The sequence below is a fragment of the Salarias fasciatus genome, chromosome 22, assembly GCF_902148845.1.
Source record: "Salarias fasciatus chromosome 22, fSalaFa1.1, whole genome shotgun sequence".
NCBI classification, from domain to species: Eukaryota; Metazoa; Chordata; class Actinopteri; order Blenniiformes; family Blenniidae; genus Salarias; species Salarias fasciatus.
In genome coordinates this window covers 31,323,291-31,339,476 of record NC_043765.1, presented here as the reverse complement: position 1 = coordinate 31,339,476, position 16,186 = coordinate 31,323,291, and the positions used below count along the sequence as shown (strand labels likewise).

The 16,186-nt window shown below is 49.4% G+C and overlaps 2 non-coding genes across 2 annotated transcripts; one reads left to right on the top strand and one right to left on the bottom strand.

The window, feature by feature from the left end:
* Positions 1 to 5,977: 5,977 nt before the first annotated feature.
* Positions 5,978 to 6,051, top strand: trnai-aau (transfer RNA isoleucine (anticodon AAU)). Its single transcript has one exon. It is a non-coding gene; the product is annotated as a tRNA-Ile (tRNA).
* Positions 6,052 to 14,227: 8,176 nt separating this feature from the next.
* Positions 14,228 to 14,300, bottom strand: trnar-ucg (transfer RNA arginine (anticodon UCG)). The gene has a single exon. It is a non-coding gene; the product is annotated as a tRNA-Arg (tRNA).
* Positions 14,301 to 16,186: the final 1,886 nt, after the last annotated feature.

Genomic DNA, 16,186 nt, shown 5'->3' with positions numbered 1-16,186 from the left:
AAACACTTCATTTTTGCATCCCAATCATCTGCATGGTGGATTAACCAGGAACCCATCTGGAGCTGGAGGGTTCTGCAGGATCTTAAGCCCGCCACACACTACAGGATTTTTTCAATCTTCCCCAATTCAGACACCACACACTACAAGACAACAGAGGACAGATCACACCCGATCTTCCTCTCCTGATCCTCTAGTGTGTGTGTCGCTCTGGAGCAGAACACACACCAGCAGATTCTTCAGCCGAGAATCGGCTTCTCACTCCTCCAAATCTCCCATAGTCCTGCGTGACTTTGTGCTGCTTCCCTTCATTGCTGTTTTTACATTCAGCTCCACTTTCAATAACAAGTGGAGAACTCATTCATTTCCTCAGTTCATTCATTCACATCGGTATCGCTCTTTCAGTGCCCCCCCCAGTGCACACGGAGCACGGACTGTCAGCACCTTGTCAGAAAATGTAAATGTTCCAGAAGAGGGAAACAGTTTCTGATCATTTTCTTATAATTTACCCTCCACATTTAATAATAATTCAGCTTATTAGCTAATCTGTTTTTGTGTGTGTGTTTTTTTTTTTTTTTACTTTTGAGTCCCGAGTGCAGCAGTAGAATAAAGTTATTAGCAGACCGTCTCGAATAAAAGCTGCTTTTTTAAATCACCGAATATCTTAAATCATTCTTTATGTCCACAGATTTGATAGTTTACACCAGAATAAAAACACGTTGAGCTTTGATTAGGTCAGTTTCATTATTGTCCGCCTATCTCTGAAGGCACGGAGTCAGCGGAAAGTTTTTTTTTTTCTTTAATTATTATTTTTTTTCCTCCCCATTCTTCCGTGATGGTTAATAACAGAGATTAATTAAAACATTGGGATTATTGCAGGACTGGCGGAGATGCAGATATTAGATCGGAGTTTGGGTCTGAATGGAGGAAATCCAGTTCATCCAGGAGCGACAGGATTAACCATCACTTCCTGTACAGCTGAGTTTAGGAGCTCTGGCTTTTCTGTTTCACTGTCATATATGTATGTATATATATATATATATATATATATATATATATATATATATATATATATATATACCAACACCAACTGAAGTGTTGATTGAACTCTGAATGATGATTTTGACATTTTCTGAAGCTCCAGTCAGAACAGTAGAAACATGAAGCCCACAGAGAAAACGTGTGTGTCGTCCTGCTCTGACTGGATTATCTCCTCTGAAGCTGTAATGTGCAGTTTACCTGCTATGTTTGCGGCCTTGGAAAGGATTAAAGAACATAACCACACTTCAGCAAAGACAGCCTCTGAAGCGGACTTCCTTCACAAGATGAGCACATTTGAATTCACATTCATGCTGTGCTTTTGGAACTCGACACTGGGGAAGACAGAAACTCCAAATAGAACCTCCAGACATGAACACAGCTGTGCAGCTGTGTGGGACAGCTCAGGGAAATGTGCACAGATGTGGTAAAGCTGAAGGCTCTGAGACGGTCCAGCTGCTGGAACGGCCCCCATCCCGCCGCGGGACCCTGTCTGTCCTGATGACCACGGCGTCCGCGAATCATCCAGCCCGTTGCTCCCGCCCGCTCGGACACCTGCTGTCTTCATCCGCCGGTGGAGTGCTACCTTCGACTCTCTTCGCCGCCGCTTCCGGATGTCCCGACCATCCAGCATTTCCCATGGGACTTCACCGGGTTATCGGGATTGTCCTGGACTTCCGTGTTGACATGGACGGAGAAACAGCCGGCTTACAGCCCCCGGTGGAGCCGGACACCACGTGATCGCGGGAGGTGGCTGCGGCCAATCCCATTGGACACAGCTGACAGGAGCAGTGACATCATCAGCAGGTCGTCCTATTGGTCTCCTGAATGCTCGCTCTATCGCAAACAAATCCTTCTCTCTGAACGAACTGTTCACCAGTGAAAACCTGGACCTCCTGGTCCTCACTGAGACCTGGCAGAGAGACGGGGAGTTCCTCCACCTGGAAGAGCTGTGTCCTGCTGGACGCTCAGTCCTCGGTTGGCCCCGCCCCCGTCGCCGTGTGGGGTCTTGCTGCTGTGTACCGTGACAGGTACACCTGCAGAAGGATGAACTCTGACCACTACACCTCCGTTGAGTCCTAAATGATCAAAGTGGGCTCCTGTGACATATTTCACTGTGTCCTGGTCCTGTGTCTCCTAAATGACGTCAATGACTTCCTGTCATCCACTTTAAAACTGGATAAAGTTTTGGTTCTTGGAGATTTCAGCCTGCATGTTGATGGTGGTTCATGTAACTCAGCAGCTGACCTCTGACCTCTGACTGAATCCTTTAATTTCCAGCAGTAGGGGTCAGGCCCCGCCCACAGCAAAGGTCAGACTCTGGACCGGGTGTTCTCACTCGGCCTCCATGTTAGAAGTGTGTGTGTGGAGGATGTCCATCTGAGTGACCACAGCTGTTTGTTTTTTGAACTGATTATTCCACCTGAACCTCAGCCTGCCTCTACAGAGGTAGGAAGGAGGATCATCACTGAACCACAGCTGAGAGATTCTGGGCCTTGTTTGACTCTCGTGATCTGGCCCACTGGTCTGATGCTGATGCTTTATGTGCTGCTTTAACTCCCTCTGTGGCTCCATTATAGACCGAGTGGCTCCACTAAAATCTAGCAATGTCTCCAGAAAGCAGCCGTCTCCCTGGTTAAAGGACAACAAGACTATGTCTGCTCAAATAAAGTCCCAACATCTCCATGATACGCTGCTCAAGGAGCGCCGGCCCACCGAGCTGCACGTCTTGGTGTAGGACCGGGGCTCTGCTCCGCATGCCGATGTTTCGAATTAACTGGTGCCCATGTTAACTTGTGACCAACACATGACTGAAGCTTTTAATGGTTCTGGCGAATGTCGGTTATCGGCAGTTACAGTGAATGTATACGTTTAAAGTCTTTTGTGAGTCTTATGGTGCGTTCACACCGGACGCGTCGCGGGCGTCGTCGACGCTTGGGACGCCTCAAAGCTGATGCTTGTGACGCTTCAAACCCGACGCTTGACACCAGGTGGTCACAAAGCTCGCGACGCTCTTGACACGCGTCAGTTTATTGGTGCGCGGGAGGCTGATTTCTGTTTCCAGCTATGGCGGATCGCATCAGGAGAGCGGCTTGGCTTTATTTTTTTAAATAAAGCTAGACCGCGTCGTCGTCGGAAAAGTTGCTATTGGGTGCTCTGCTCCTCTCTGCTCTGACTGCAGTAGGGAGCGCTGCGTGAAACTGACCGCTGTGAGAGCTTTGGGAGGGGGGAGGGGCTCACGCGGCACCCGCTGCTCATTGACGACAGCAGCGAGACGTCCTGTCACGTCTCCAGAGCACCGGAGAAGGTCGCTAGATTTGTCGCTAGTTGCTTTTGACAAAAAAATCGTCGCCAAGAGCCTTTGGAAAGTCGCCAGATTTAGCGAGAAAGTCGTCAAGTTAGCAACACTGGCTGGCCCGCATCGGTCCTCGGATCACTCGTAGTGACGTAGCACCGGAGGGATCGTCTCTGATTGGTTGACACTCAGCGGCAGCGCGTCGAAAGTTCAATTTTCCCAACTCTCAAAAAGCGACGCTCACGACGCTCCTGACGCCGGGGACGAGCGTCGTGAGCGTCGACGCTCGAAACGCTCGAAAAGCGCCGCTCACGACGCTTGCGACGTGTCCGGTGTGAATGCACCATTATGGTGCATTCACACCGGACGCGTTGCGGGCGTCGTGGGCAGCGCTTTTCTATGCAAAGTCTATGGTGGACGAGCGTCGTGGAGCGGCGGGCGGCACGTCAGGAGCGTCAGGAGCATCAACTTTTCAAGCATTTCGAGCGTTTCGAGTGTCTGACGCCCACGACGTGCGTCCCCAGCATCAGGAGAGTCGTGACCGTCGCTCTTTGAGAGTTGGGAAAACTGAACTGCCGCTGGGCGTCAACCAATCAGAGACGATCCCTCCGGTGCTACGTCACTACGAGTGATCCGAGCACCGATGCGGGCCAGCCAGTGTTGCTAACTTGACGACTTTCTCGCTAAATCTGGCGACTTTCCAAAGCCTCTTGGTGACTTTTTTTTGTCAAAAGCGACTAACGACAAATCTAGCGACCTTTTCCAGTGCTCTGTAGACGTGACAGGACGTCTCGTTGCGGTCGTCCATGAGTAGCGGTGCTGCCGTGAGCCCCTCCCCCATACCAAAGCACTCACAAGTGGTCAGTCTCAGCAGCGCCCCCTGCTGCAGTCAGAGCAGAGAGGAGCAGACCAGCCAATAGTGACTTTTCTTACTGGGGAGTTGGCAACACTGGGGCCAGCAGGTCGTCAAACTGGGCACAGGAGAGACGAAAGTAGCCCTGGAAGCGACCCTCATCCTCACGCAGCTCCTGGACCAAATGGTGAAACTCCCCAAATTCAGAACGCCTCTGAATAATGGGATGAACCCAAAGACGACGCCCATGTGCCCGACGACGACGCTGTCTAGCTTCATTTAAAAAATAAAGGCGAGCCACTCTCCTGATGCGATCCGCTGGAAACAGAAATCAGCCTCCGGCACGCCAACAAACTGATGCGCATCAAGAGCGTCAAGAGCTTTGTGACCACCTGGTGTCAAGTGTCGTGCTTGAAGCGTCACAAGCGTCAGCTTCGAGGCGTCCCAAGCGTCGATGATGCCCGCGACGCGTCCGGTGTGAATGCACCATTTCTTTAACAACTGTTGTTATCAGCATGTGTTTACACAGAATTCCGCCGTCATTCGTTTACACGGGAACCAGTTAATCCATAACACCGGCCGGGCGATCGCTCGTATTCTGCTACGGAGCTCTTTGAACAACTCACTGTTGCACAATTTGCTTCCATCTCTCCTCTCCAGTGTTTGTTCTCTCAGGGTTTTTATGAAAAAAGTGTTTTTCTACCACCGTGGGATTCTTCTGCTTGTTTTTGACTGTCCTGCTTCCCGTTTACTGCACACGTCACAACGTACGAGGGATCGCATGGCGGAACAAATAATCCCCCTTTTATTCCGCTCCGCTGTCAGGCGGCGTTTAAATGAGACATGGAGCGGATTGTCGATCGGTGTACACCACCTTGTACAATCGGCTCCGAAGTACAATCCACTCCGAGTGAAGCGGCTCCACTCGGTGTTTACATGACGCATTTACAATCCGCTCCGCCACATAAGCCGATACTATGGGTGCATGTAAACGTGCCTACTGACACTCGAAGCAAGTCACTCAACAACCTGAAACACTGATGAACCATGGAAAGACCATCAAACATGTCTTCCCCTCAGTGAACCTTTGTGTGGAACTCATTCAGCCTCTAATAAGGTGACCACTGTGTCAGCAGGTCTTTCAAGGTGTGCTGCTTTACTGAGTTGTTTTCTCAATCTCTCAACTGGGTTCCCCCAAGAATGGTAAGGGAGGGACTCTGGTCTCTGTAATGCCAGGGAGCTGGCAAAGGTCTTTGATCAACTCCGACTCAAAGTCAGTTTCCTCAGTTCCCTGATGCTCAGCTGGTCAGAGCACGGTGCTCATAATGCCACATTTGAAGCTTTTGGTCTCTTCATTAAAAAGATCTTGGCCGCTCCGTTAAAAATCCTGGATATGATTCTGATGTTGTGGAAAATGATGGATGGCGGCGTGACGTCAAACCACCAGCTCACAATCCCACAGCCATGATTCTCTAGATGGAGACAACAAGTCCCTGGTGGTCTAGTGGTTAGGATTTGGCGCGCTCACTGCCACGGCCTGGGTTAGATTCCCGGTCAGGGAAGAGTCTTTTTCGTCTTTGCCTTGTGTGGAGAACAACAGGATCCAGAACAGTTCTGTGCTGAAGTCAAAGAGGGTGTTTTTGGGGGGCGGGGTCAATCCACCATGCAGATGATTTGGATGGAATCACTGAGATGTTTCCACTGAGTTTGGGAGATGACTTTTCAAGTCTCATTTTCCAGTCAGAATCAACACACATTTTAGAAGAACCTGGCTTCCGTAACTGACTGCAGCAGGCCAGTTAGCTCAGCTGGTCAGAGCATGGTGCTAATAACGCCAAGGTCATGGGTTCAACCCCCATACTGGCCATCGACTGGAATTCTGACTCCAAGTGTGGAACCCAACTTTCCCCCCACATTTTGAGGGACATCTTCGTCAGGAAATTGAGTCTTTTGAGAGTCCATGTTTACTTAACACGGGGACAAGAACCAATGATAGGACCGTGGACTTAGTTTGCACCAGGACCAGAACCACTGAGAGACTGAGTTTGGACCTGAACGGACCTGAGCCTGAGCTGGAACGTTGTGACTTTGGTCCTCATGACGGATCTGAAGATGCAGTTGATGGTCTCAGGCCAGCTGGCAGCTGGAGATCTTCCTGTAGCTCCGTAGGCCTTGACCCTCCACCGTGTCTTCCCAGGGCTCCTGCCCCACAGGTGTTGGAAGAATGATGGCGAGTTGTGCCGGGTGCTCTAATCTGGACATGTCAGCCATCGATGGCTCCCAAACACAGTGGAAAGTTCCACATGTTCCACAAATGCCATGCTATGTCTGCCATCTGCTCTGGAGACAGGAAGGCCTCAAACTGCAGCTGCAGCTCCCTCCATGAAGCTCCACCCACCTCGGGGGCGATGGTTGACACGGTGCTACGACCCAACCTGCAGCCTGCAGCTGAGCTTTGTGAGAAGATCCCGACGCTAAAAACCACAAAGTCACAGCGGGCCTCTCAGCTCCGCCCACCGGAGACCTGTGTGTTTTCTGGAGGTGGATATGAGGGGCAATGCGACAAAACAGTTCATTGAACCTGGGACCGTCACCTGATAGCTGCAGTGATGCTTCCCTTCATCGTTGCCTTTCATTTCTTGAACCCTTCTCCATCTCTGGCACTAATCTTGTTTTAACACTGTATCGCCAACGTTTTCCGTTGTCCTCCTCTTCAGCTCAATGTAACAAACAGAGAAGCTGTGCTCGTCTTTGCTCTCACTGGGTCAACATTTTGGTTCCTCATGTGCTTCTCTGCCTTATCACTTATTTAGGTACTTCTAGCATCTTTGCTGGAGGTGATATTTCTTACCGGTACGTTGTGTTCTGTGAGTTCCTCTGTTTTCAAGTGACGGTTGGTCGATGGAGCACCGCACACAGAACAGCTGGAGGAGCTTTTACGTCTAACAGCTGCAGTTAAACAGTTTTGTTGGAGACTGATCTCAAGTTCAGCAAAGTCAACTGAAGATTGGAAGTGTTTTCACTTTCTGAGCTTTCAGTCTCTGGATGTCCTTTCTCAGCCTCCATCTTGTTATTGTGTGTTCAATGATGCATCTGTTCTTTCACTAGGTGTTGTCTCTCCTCACCTGTGAATGTTAGAATCTGCTTGGGTTTGAGAGGAGCTCTGGCATGATCCGTTACGCCAGGATTCCACTGGATGCATATCCTGTCCTTTGCAGCTCTGCTCCGTCATCTGACACTCGTCAGCTCCCCCTGGTTCTGTCTGTGGTACGGCTCCACCTTGCAGCGGGTCAACGAGCTCTCCCGATTGATTGTATAATCGCACGATATAGATTGCTGCGCCGTGGTCCGGCATTCGGCAAAAATAGAAGCTCCGGCAGACGGAGCAGATCCACAGCCGTGCTGCAGCTGGTGGAAGCACTCGCATTGCTTATAATTGAAACGGATCGGCTCCACTGCTGCAGCGGAGACGTACCAGATACATATGCAGTGGAGTCTGGGCTTTAGTGAGCTTCTCTTCAGTCCTCGAGGAAATCGCTGCGTTCCTGTGGCGTCCTCCACTCCATCCTGATGGTCGGAGACACTGAAGAGTCCCAGTCAGACTCGGGGCTCACTTGAGATATGTTCATGGACATATGAATCAGCTCTTTCTGAATGTTCCTGGACTGGAGACGGACTCGGGACCGATGGATCAGGCCGGTGCTCCATAACACTAGCGGCTCTGTAAGCTGCATTGTAAGGAGCTTTCTTGTCTTGATCTCAGTAGCTTGCATTTCTTGCAGTGGCCAGGACAATATGCCAGCAGGGTATCTGATTGCTGGTAGGGCATAGGTGTTTTTGGCCTGGATCTTATTTTTACCATCCAGATGGCTGTTATGTTCCTTTCAGGTAATTCAACTCCTTCAGTTGTGATCACCTTCCCTCTTCTCGAAACCATTCGTCCACACTTATCTAGTCCGAATGACATCCCAATGCTGTATGTCCTGGTGAGGTGAATCAGGGAGTCGATGCCATGCTCATTCTTGGCATTTTTGATGATGAGGAGGTGACTCACAGTTATTCCACTTACTGGTTAGTCACTGTGGGTGGGTTATTTTCAGCTGGGTGGGTCTGCTGTGGTCAAAGTCACGTAGATAAGAGTCTTATAATATAAAAACATGGTTGAAAAGCTGAAAGGTGAAGAAACTAAGCCGTGAATATCAAAGCGTTGAGCTTGAGCAGCAGCTGTTTCCCAGAAAGTCTGGAGCAGGTTCCTTCTCTCATGAGGTGAGGGGGATTTGCTGTGGCTGCAGACATGCTGACGTCCTGAAGAGGCCTGCTGTCCTGCTCTGCTGGAGCTGGATCACAGCTGGTTCTGAGGCTGAAAGATGAAGCTCTGTGAGAGTGAGGCTCCTCAAGGCTTTCCTCTTTTCCTAACAAACATTTTCTCTCCCGTCGCTTTGGCTCTCTGGTTCTCCTGTTGATCAACGATCACGTTCCGCTGTGTTCTGATTGGTTGAGGAGCTGGAGCTGGTCTAGTCCACCGTCCTGGAAGTTCTGACGCTGTCAGAGAATCATTTGAGGCGGCGTCTGGAGCGTCGGACCGTCCATCCGTGAAGCTGTCTCACCGGATCACAGCAGAGCGCAGGAAGACTCAGGGAGCGCCGCCGAGCTGCAGCTGCAGGAAGAGACCAGGCCGGGGGAATCAAACTACCAGAACCCAACCAGCAGCAAGGGCCCAGGACTGGAGGAGGACCAGCAGCAAGGGACCAGGACTGGAGGAGGACCAGCAGCAAGGGCCCAGGACTGGAGGAGGACCAGCAGCAAGGGACCAGGACGGGAGGAGGACCAGCAGCAAGGGACCAGGACTGGAGGAGGACCAGCAGCAAGGGACCAGGACTGGAGGAGGACCAGCAGCAAGGGACCAGGACGGGAGGAGGACCAGCAGCAAGGGACCAGGACGGGAGGAGGACCAGCAGCAAGGGACCAGGACTGGAGGAGGACCAGCAGCAAGGGACCAGGACTGGAGGAGGACCAGAAAGATTTATTCTGAAGTGGTGAGGAGGCGTCTCATAAAGAAGAATGAGAGGAATGATAACTGAAACTCCCCAGAACCTGAGAGGAGCTTTCCTGTTAGCACTGAGTCAGAAAACAGGCTGAGAGGAAGAAGACACACTTTCAGGGTGCTTTCACACCTTCTTCATTTGGTCTGCTTGAAGCGGACGAGAGTCCCCAACTCCTGCAGGTTTGGTTCGTATGCGCTGGTGTGAAAGCGGACCAGTTACTTTTGGTCCGGGACAAAGAACCCGGCCTCGGTCCTGTCCGTTCTGTTGTGGAGAAGGCTTTTTGGTCGGCGGAGGCTTCCGTAGCAAGCCGCGCGGCGCATCACGTCACACATGCTGGCCAATCAGGGATCACTTCCGTCACCCAAAACACACAATTGTGTGAACAGCGCCACCAAGGGGCAGGAGGGTCATAGTGGAGATTTCATCTGCAAAAACAAGTGGTGTGAATGCGAACTGAACTCGTTGACATTTATGAATAGTTTACGTCCGAACCAAACCACTCCAGCAGACGTGAAAGCACCCTCAGAACTCACAATTCTGCTCTGTGGTCAGTGTGGGGGTTGAACCCATGACCTTGTCATTATTAGCACCACGCTCTGACCAGCTGAGCTAACTGGCCTGCTGCAGGCCACTTTGAACCTACATTCATCTGAAATGTGTGTTGATTATCATTGAAAAAAACTTAATGACACTTGCAAAGTCATCTGTCAAACACAGTAGAAACTCCTCAGTGATTCCATCCAAATCACCTGGACCCCAGCCTGGATCCTCAGGCAGTGAGGCAGTGAACAGTTGCCCCCCTCCTCTCTCTGCCCATCCAGAGACTCTCCCCACTCCTACAACAGCTGTGAACTGGACTCTCGGCCAAAGCCCAGGCTGAGAGACGACAGTGGTTTGATGTCTGAGTGCTTCCTGACAGAGAGTTCATCAGCTGGAGGAGAGTTTATGCAGTCAGAGTCTCTCTGGATGACAGAGAAGACCAGAAGCTCATCTTGTCTTGTTTCAGAGACACTGACACTTGTGTGACACCTGAAAAGTCTCAAGATACCCGATCCAGGACTCTGCAAACGATTCACCTCGGAACTGATGGATAATTCATATTGATTGAAGAGGCTGCTGCCAATGCAGCCAAATCCCTCACTGGTTGAGCTGAAAATCCGGTCAGTTATCTTTAACTACCCTCGTCTCCATTCTGCCTTTAAGTGAGCCAGTTCGCTCAGCTGGTCAGAGCGTGGTGTTAATAATGCCAAGGTCAGGGGTTTGACCCCCATACTAACCATGTGGTTGAGTTCTGACTCTAAAGTTTTGGAATCATGCTGTCCCCACACACTATAGCATGAGGTACATCTCTCTCAGGATACTGACTCTTTTAAGGCTCCATATTAATTCAGACGGGGACAGGAACCAATGATAGGACCGGGGACTTAGTTTGCTGTACAACCAGAAACACTGAGAGACTTAGTTTGGACCTGAACGGATCTGAAGATGCAGTTGATGGTCTCAGGCCAGCTGGCAGCTGGAGATCTTCCTGTAGCTCCGTAGGCCTCGACACTCCACCGTGTCTTCCCAGGGCTCCTGCCCCACAGGTGTTGGAAGAATGATGGCGAGTTGTGCCGGGTGCTCTGATCTGGACATGTCAGCCATCGATGGCTCCCAAACACAGTGGAAAGTTCCAAATCATCCACAAATGCCATGCTATGTCTGCCATCTGCTCTGGAGACAGGAAGGCCTCAAACTGCAGCTGCAGCTCCCTCCATGAAGCTCCACCCACCTCGGGGACAATGGTTGACACGGTGCTACGACCCAACCTGCAGCTGAGCTTTGTGAGAAGATCCCGACGCTATCGACAGCCATCGATGGCTCCCAAACACAGTGGAAAGTTCCAAATCATCCACTAATGCTGGTTGGACGCAGCAACAGCTGATCAGGGTCCTCCGAACAGCTGACGCTGTCAGAGCCGCTAGCGTTATGGAGCACCAGCCGGATCCATCGGTCCCGAGTCCTTCTCCAGTGCAGGAACATCCAGAAAGAGCTGATTACAGTGATCAGGTCCATGAACATATCTCAAGTGAGCCCTGAGTCTGACTGGGACTCTCCAGTGTCTCCAACCATCAGGATGGAGTGGAGGACGCCACAGGAACGCAGGGATTTCCTCGAGGACTGAAGAGAAGCTCACTAAAGCAAAGACTCCACTGCATATGTATCCGGTCCGTCTCCGCTGCAGCAGTGGAGCCGATCCGTTTCAATTACAAGCAATGTGTGTGCTTCCACCAGCTGCAGACGCCTTGTCCTTTAGGCTACGTGGTGTCGTTAAGTTGACTGTGGACAGTGGTTCTGGTCCTTGTCCAAGTGTCTCCAGGTTCCTCTCAGTGGTTCTGGTCCTGGTCTAAGTATCTCCAGGTTCCTCTCAGTGGTCCTGGTCCTTGTCTAATTATCTCCAGGTTCCTCTCAGTGGTTCTGGTCCTGGTCTAAAGTAAATATCTATCAGGCTCGTTCCTTCTTCTCAAATAGTTTTGTGGTCATATTAGTCTGACAGCTTCTGGTAGTTCTGACTCAGTGAGAGGAGATTTCATGATTTGTATGAAAATACTGGTGAGGCTCACCTGACATGACCGATACATTGGTGGGGGTTTTGCTTCAGCTTACAGTGGGCCCAGTTGAGAGGATGTTTCACCAGTTCCATGTGTTATGTGTTTTTCAGAGACTGTTCACGAAAGCTCATCTTTAACCCCTAAAGCTCAACTTCTCCCGATGCATTTATCAATTATCCAGACGCATTTTGCAAATTCCACAGACGTACTATGTACCGTTAGAAAGCTGATATTCTCATGAATCTGCTGGTATAAACCACTTTCAGATGTGATTACCACAGCGGGTAATATAAACACATTTGTCCAACATACAGCAAATTAAGTAAACAGCGCAACTCACCTTTGGAGGCTCATAACTGATCACAGATGATCCATAATCCAGATAATCCAGCACAAACTGCCACAGTGCAAAGTATGCATCCAGGCAAAGCTAGAAAGTATAGCCTTTTGTCCAAAACATGTCTTGAAATAAGCAAATAATCCAGAATTAGAGGCGCACATGCGGCGCGTCTCTCCGCGTGCGCGTCCGATAATAAAACATTTTTTTATCAGATAAAAACATCCAGACTGCTCTCACTCGCGCTGAGGATATCCAATATGGCGACTGATCGGTTTCCGTTGCTTATTTGTCATCTTTCAACATCCCTTTCATCCCTCCCTCCAATGGCTAACCAGCCAACCGCTGCCGAGACTGATGGACCCACGTCATCGGTCGTCATCACTCGTAATCAATGAATTCTGAGCCAATCACGTCGGTAGAAACGTTTGACTGACAGGGCTGGTAGCCAATGAGCTTGCTGAATGGCTGGCTGGCCCGCTGGCGGGGTTTTGTGACTTCTCAGACATCTGCTGAGGGATGCACCTGCTGTCTGTCCCTGCTCCTCTCAATCTGAGGGCCTTATCCCACACTGAAGCCTATGTGAAGTGATTTTTTGAGTACTTTATGAGTTTTTGGAGTGAAAATAATGTAAAAACGGGCCAAAAACCAACATATACCATTGTACAGAGGGCATCCAGAGGGTATACAGAGGATGTCCAAAATTGACCCCGCCGGGGCATAGCAGTACAAATACATGTGTGAAGCACTCATTTCTTGTAGTACTGCTCTGACATTTTGACCTGAACTATGTAAGACCCCAGGCTTTAGCAAAATTGTGTTTTCAAGCTCTCACAGTGCTTCCACACTTATTTCCAGGTGTTTTATGAGGGAAAAAATTCAGGCGAGAATGAAATTCATCCTAATTCAGTGTGCTGCAACATAAATAAATCTGTGCCAGTAGCATCCAGAGTAATTCTGACTGCACAGGGTGAAAATACAGGTTGTCAGCTTTCAAATGAGACCCCAACCATGCATGTACTCCAAACAGTTCAAGAACAGCATTCAGTTTACTTTGGGTACGTCTTTAATTGAACTTTTAGGCGAAAATGGCCCCGAGCTGAAAGGGTTAAAAAACCCACACGAGTCGGGTCATTCCTTCATGTGTGCAACATGTAGAAGTTGTATTATTGTTACCGTTGTGGTTGAATGAAATGCCTCCCAATTTAATAATTCCTCAAATTCATGAACCTGATGGAGTTTCACATATGTAGGTCATCTTCTTCTCCCTCAAGGATAATGCTGAAGGGTTGTTTACCAAATTACCCAGTGACCAACTGTGCCCCACCCTCCGGACAGGAGTTCAAAGCTCAGGTTTTCTTTTTACTTTTAGCCCTGCAACTGCTAAATAGCTTCAAACCTTTGCCAACTCACACTTTTTGTGTCACTGAAAAAAGACAATCATGCTGGAAAATGTGGTTCTAATCAGCCCATCAGTCTCAACATCCATCTGCATACAGCTCTGTTTAACACACTTCCGAGAAAGATTCCGAGTTGTGCCGGGTGCTCTGATGTGGACATGTCAGCCATCGATGGCTCCCAAACTCAGTGGAAACTTCCACATCATCCAGAAATGTCATGCTATGTCTGCTATCTGTGCTGGCAGCCAGCTGGTTGGAGGCAGCAACAGCTGATCAGGGTCCTCCGAACTGCTGACAGAGCTGCTAGTGTTATAGAGAACCGGCCGGATCCATCGGTCCCGAGACCTTCTCCAGTCCAGGAACATCCAGAAGGAGCTGGTGACAGTGATCAGGTCCATGAACATATCTCAAGCGAGCCCTAAGCCTGACTGGGACTCCTTCAGTGTCATCGATCATCAGGATGGAGTGGAGGACGCCACAGGAATGCAGGGATTTCCTCCAGGACTGAAGAGAAGCTCAATGACAGATCATATTGGAGCTGCTTTCCAAACCCAAGCAGGTTCTAACATTCACAGGTGAGCAGAGAAAGAGGTGTGAAAGGTGTGAAAGAACAGATGAATCAGTAAACACACAGCAACAAGATGGTGGCTGAGACTATCCCAGATACTCCTAACCACGAAGGGACTCGAACCCTCAATCTTCTGATCCGAAGTCAGACGCCTTGTCCATTTGGCCACATGGTTTTGTGTGAAGTGGTTGTGGTCAGTGGTTCTGGTCCAGGATTAAGATAACTCCAGGTTCCTCTCAGTGGTCCTGGTCCTGGTCGAAAGTAAATATCTATCAGGCTCGTTCCTTCTTCTCAAATAGTTTTGTGGTCATATTAGTCTGACAGCTTCTGGTAGTTCTGACTCAGTGAGAGGAGATTTCATGATTTGTGTGAAAATGTCTGAGCATGTTCAACACTGTGACTGAGACATGAGGCTCACCTGCATTCCCCTGCAGCCACACCAAGTTCCAGAAGCCAGCACTCAGTCCTCTTGGAGTTCAGTGGTGTGTTGAAGCTGATGAAGTCCAAGTCAGAGTAATGCTCCAGGAAGCTGTTTCACACCAAACCTTGGGAAAGTCACATGATTTGAACTCCACAGTTTCAACAAAGGTCAACTAAAACAACGAACCTTGAAGAAAGAAGAGAAGCAGAAATGTTTGTCCTTAAACTGGCACAGGAAGACGCTTTCCCACAGGACATCCAGAGACTGAGAGCTCAGAAAGTGAAAACTCTGGACAAGAACAAGAGGTTCCATCAGTTGAATGCCTTCCTGGACAGTTCTGTAAAGAAGACATTTAGCTGTGTCAAAGATGGAGGAGAGAGCAATGAACTCTGGCAGGATGGAAATGAGAACTCCTGAAAAACCTTCAGCAACATCTGAAATGGAAAAAAACAAGAAATTTATAAGTGAATGACACTGTGGTCCTACAAGATGACAGAGCACCAAGAGATGAGTGGAAGCTCAGCAGAGTTGTAGAAGTTGAAGCTTGTGCTGATGGAAAGGAGCCAAAGTTAAGCTTCTTGTCAGCTGCAGCAGAGCAGCACAGCTTGAAAGACCTGCTGACACAGTGGTCACCTTATTAGAGGCTGAATGACTTCCACACAAAGGTTCACTGAGGGGAAGACATGTTTGATGGTCTTTCCATGGTTCATCAGGGGTTCAGGTTGTTGAGTGACTTGCTGGGAGTGTCAGTGCTGCTGCAGGTATGAGTTTTGAAGCATAATGAACTTGACTGTTGTTTAACATTGGGACAGGAAGGACAAAGCTCCAACAGTTATGAAGGTAGTTCGAGAGCTTTTCCTGTTGTGACTCAGTGAGAAGAGATTGTCTGAGATCCAAGTCCAGACTCTCCTGCAGCCACACACACTTTCAGAACCCATGACCTTGGTGTTATTAGCAGCACGCTCTGACCAGCTGAGCTAACTGGCCTGCTTCAGTTTACTCTGGAAGCTACGTTCTTCTGACATTTGTTTTGATTTTGATTGCAAAAAAAGGAATGAGACTTGACAGTCATCTGTCAAACACAATAGAAATTCCTCAGTGATTCCATCCAAATCATCTGCATGGGGTTGTCTCTCGTCGTTGTGCTGAAATCAGTCTTGTCCATGTCAAAAATAAAAATCTGCTCCAGGGTCATTTTGTATTATTTTCAATGCAGCCTTTAAATCCAGGCTGTCAGTCCACCTTAACGGAATATTTCAAAAGACAAACTGAACAGAGCTCACTGCTCCTTGATCAGGTCTTCATTGTGTCTTATATTGGCGACATAGCAGAGTCAGTCACACAGATTGATGAACCAACACAAGTCCAGCCGTTCTTGTGTTGTAGCTGACGTCTATCAGCTCAGGTGTGGGTTTGTTTTTAAGTCGGACAGATTCCCCAAACCCACTAAACTGTTGGTGTTAACGTCCGCTGGTTCAGGCTGGTTCAGGCCCAGTCACAGTGTGTGTGTCTGCATGGTGCACGCTGCTCCGTGCACCATGTAACTTGTTGTTACAAAGCTGTTCATGTCGGTTGAGTGAATGCAGGCGCGCCCGGCTGCTGCTGCTCACCGGTTGTTGCTGCTGTTGCTGGCTCCTCGC